The sequence below is a fragment of the Bubalus kerabau genome, chromosome 16, assembly GCF_029407905.1.
Source record: "Bubalus kerabau isolate K-KA32 ecotype Philippines breed swamp buffalo chromosome 16, PCC_UOA_SB_1v2, whole genome shotgun sequence".
NCBI classification, from domain to species: Eukaryota; Metazoa; Chordata; class Mammalia; order Artiodactyla; family Bovidae; genus Bubalus; species Bubalus kerabau.
Window position 1 is genome coordinate 18,662,792 of NC_073639.1, and position 3,604 is coordinate 18,666,395.

General features: G+C 45.2%; 1 pseudogene; it reads right to left on the minus strand.

Moving 5' to 3' along the window:
* Positions 1-1,959: 1,959 nt before the first annotated feature.
* On the minus strand, positions 1,960-3,052 carry LOC129630305 (COX assembly mitochondrial protein homolog; annotated as a pseudogene).
* Positions 3,053-3,604: the final 552 nt, after the last annotated feature.

Sequence of the window (3,604 nt, forward strand, 5' to 3'; positions counted from 1 at the left end):
CAAACCCATGTCCATTGAGTTGATGATGCCATCCAACCATCTCATCCTCTGTCATCCCCTTCTCCTCCTGCCCCCAATCTTTCCCAGCATCAGGGTCTTTTCAAATGAGTCAGCTCTTCACATCAGGTGGCCAAAGTATTGGAGTTTCAGCTTCAACATCAGTCCTTCCAATGAACACCCAGGACTGATCTTTAGGATGGACTGGTTGGATCTCTTTGCAGTCCAAGGGACTCTCAAGAGTCTTCTCCAACACCACAGTTCAGAAGCATCAATTTGTTTCAGGTATACAGCAAAGTGACTCAGTTATCCATATACATGTATCTGTTCTTCTTTAAATTGTTTTCCATTTAGATTCTTACAGAATCTTGAGCAGAGTTCCCTGTGCTGTACAGTAGGTCCATGATACTGTACAGGCTTTTGTTGCCAGGTAACAAAGGCAGGGGGCGCATGGGAAGAGGGGTTCATGTTGAGGTTAGGAAATTCAGTCCTGATCCAGATGTGTGTTGTGGGGTGAGGATGCGAGGTTGCCAGAGAGGCACACCTGTGGACTAGCTAAAAAGAAAATGATTTCTCCTCGATTTATCTGGAAGCTGCCCCTGAGGATGACTGGTTGGAGAAAGATTCTTCCTCTAGTCTGAGAGCATCGACCCTGTCATGTGGGTCTCCCAGCTCTGCCTCCTGAGCCTCTAGTTGACCTTTTCCCTGGGAAAACTAGCAAGTTGCAGTTCTACCAAAATCTGGACTAATTAGAGAAGCTGAAGAAGAAGAAACAGATACCATCCAATTCTCTACTTCCAAGCTAAATCTTAGAACATGGAAATCAAAGTGAAAAAGTGAAAGTCACTCAGTCGTGTCCCACTTTTTGTGACTTCATGGACTATATAGTCCATGGAATTCTCTAGGCCAGAATACTGGAGTGGGTACCCTTTCCCTTTGTATCATTTAAGAGCATTTCTCTGGGTTCGAGTCCAGGGATGGAACCCAGGTCTCCTGCATTGCAGGCGGATTCTTTACCAGCTGAGCCACAAGAGAAGCCCAAGAACACTGGCATGGGTAGCCTATCTCTTCTGCAGCAGATCTTCCTGATCCAGGACTTAAACTGCGGTCTCCTACATTGCAGGCGGATTCTTTACCCACTGAGCTATAAGAGAAGCCTGATGACCCTAGCATTTATACCTTAACAAAGAGGGGGACTAGAAGAGAGTTACTTGGCTAGAGCCAAGGTTGGCAAAGCTCACAGGATGGTGGGGTAGGGGTGAAGGAAGAGAAGGGTGGTAGGGTTGGAACACACTACACAGAAATGTCCAGAATAGAAGCAGGGAAGCCACGGGTGAGCCTTTCCTTAACCTCACATCACTCCTGGACAGGGGCCAAAGTCTGCTGGAAGCCTCACACTGACCTCCTCCTGGTCAGCAGGTCAGGCCATTTGGGAGCACTAGCCCTCTATGTACAGAAGGCTTGGCCCCTGACCCCTGATGGGCAGTGGTATTTGTGGGAAGAGCAGACACAGCAGCAGGACTTGGATGAGGCTGCCTGGTGGGGGAATCTGTCTGCGTTGTAACCTGAGCTCCTAAATTGGCTCAGTGGTAAAGAATTTGCCTGCCAATGCAGGAGACCTGGGTTCCATCCCTGGGTCGGGAAGATACCCTGGAGGAGGGAATGGCCACCCCTCCAGTATTCTTGCCTGGAGAATCCCATGGACAGAGGAGCCTGATGGAGCCCAGTCTATGGGATCTTGATCAGACAAGACTTAGCAATAAGTCATATCATAAATAACAAGTTACTCAGTAGAATTAAAATGTCCCAAGGGCAATCAGGCACTGTTAAAAAGTTGGACAAAGAGACTCTTTCCTGATTACTGCCTAAGCCAATGTTGTTTTTGTTTTTTTTTTTAATCTTTATTTCGGATTAAATTATTTCCATAATTAGGGGTAAAGCAAACACATTTCCTTGGGTCCATTATTTTAGGTGATTATGATTTCCATGAACATCGGAAAACCTGAGTATCATTTGAATATTTGCCTGCATGCTTGTGGGAAGCTTATGGGAAGCCTTTTCTTGGTAGTAAGTCCAGTTTTCTAAATTCTCCCCTTTCCTTGAGGTATTCCATTTTGCATTCCTCATAAGTGGCTGGATCATTATAGTAAGCGGTTAGACATTCTTGCAATGCAGAATTTTCTTTCTGGCATTTTTACTGCCATAAGGATTCAAGAGACCTTGCAACATTTAGTGAAATATTAAACTTGTTCAGAACATCTCTCAGACCTTTCCCCTTATTATTTTAGGGATTAAAACATCTTTCTCAACATGTCTGAGATGCTGTTCTGTGGAGTTGAGCCCAGACTGGGGTTAAAAAATTAGGTCTATCTATATACCATTGCTTAGAGGAGACTAGAAAGCCACAGGATACTAGAGTCTGTTGCTGGAGCTCTCCTCTGTGAAAAAGTCACAAATGAACTGTAATTGTTTTGGACTAGGCATAAAGCCATGATATAGAGCTTGACCTGCAAGGCCACAATGCAAGTACATGTGGGAGATGAGCAAACAGTCCCAGTTATTGAAATTCTAGCCTCCTGGCACTTCTTGTTCTGCATGGAGAGCACCAGCCTCTTGCCCACTGTTACTTCTCTAGACGAGCATTCTCACCTCTATTCAGGATCACAGATAACTACAGGGAAAGTGTAAGAATGATCAGCTAAATTTCATACTCGAAGCAAGGCTGGGAAGGGCCCTGGAAGATGTGAAGTATTTAAAAAGGATCTTTCTTTAGGATGGTGCTGGTGAACCTATCTGCAGGGCAGCAGTGGAGACGCAGACATAGAAAACAGACTTGTGGACACAGTGGGGGAAGGAGAGAGTGGGATGAACTGAGAGAGCAGCTTGGAAACATATGCATTATCTTATATGAAATGGATAGCCAGGGGGGATTTTCTGTATGATGCAGGGAGCCTGAACCCTGTGGTCTGAGACAACCTAGAAGGGTGGGATGCACTGGGAAGTGGGAGAGAGGTTCACGGGGAAGGGGACGTGTGTATACGCGCAGCTGATTCATGTTGATGTATGGCAGAAACCAACACAACATTGTAAAGCAATTATCCTCCAATGAAAACAGAAGAAAAAAAAGCCTAAAAATAAAAGGATCCTCTTTTCTAAGGGAGAAATTAGAGAATAGTCCAGGTTTATGTCTCATCTTTACCCTTCCTCAGTTTTCTTCTCACTTTCATTCAGTATCACACCAGCTGAATAGCTTCTGTGCTCAAGACATTGTGCCAAGCATCACTAAAGATGCAAGGATGGGTGAGCCATGGATCCCTCTCTGGTGAGAGTTCTAGGAGGGGGCCAATGTCAGTTATTGGACACAAATAACTGTGAGAGAAGGCCCATATGGTAAATCCAAAGATAGTGCTTGAGTGGCTCAAACAGGAGAAATGTGTCCCCCTTGAGAAGGGTCAGGAAAGACATCTTGAAGAAAGCAACATTTGCAATGGGCCCTGAGAAATTAGTAACATTTAATTAGTGGGAGGAAAATTAAGGGCTGGATGAGTGTATCTGGAGGAGGAAACAGTCGAGCAAAGGCCCAAAGACAGAGGGCCTGGTAAGGACT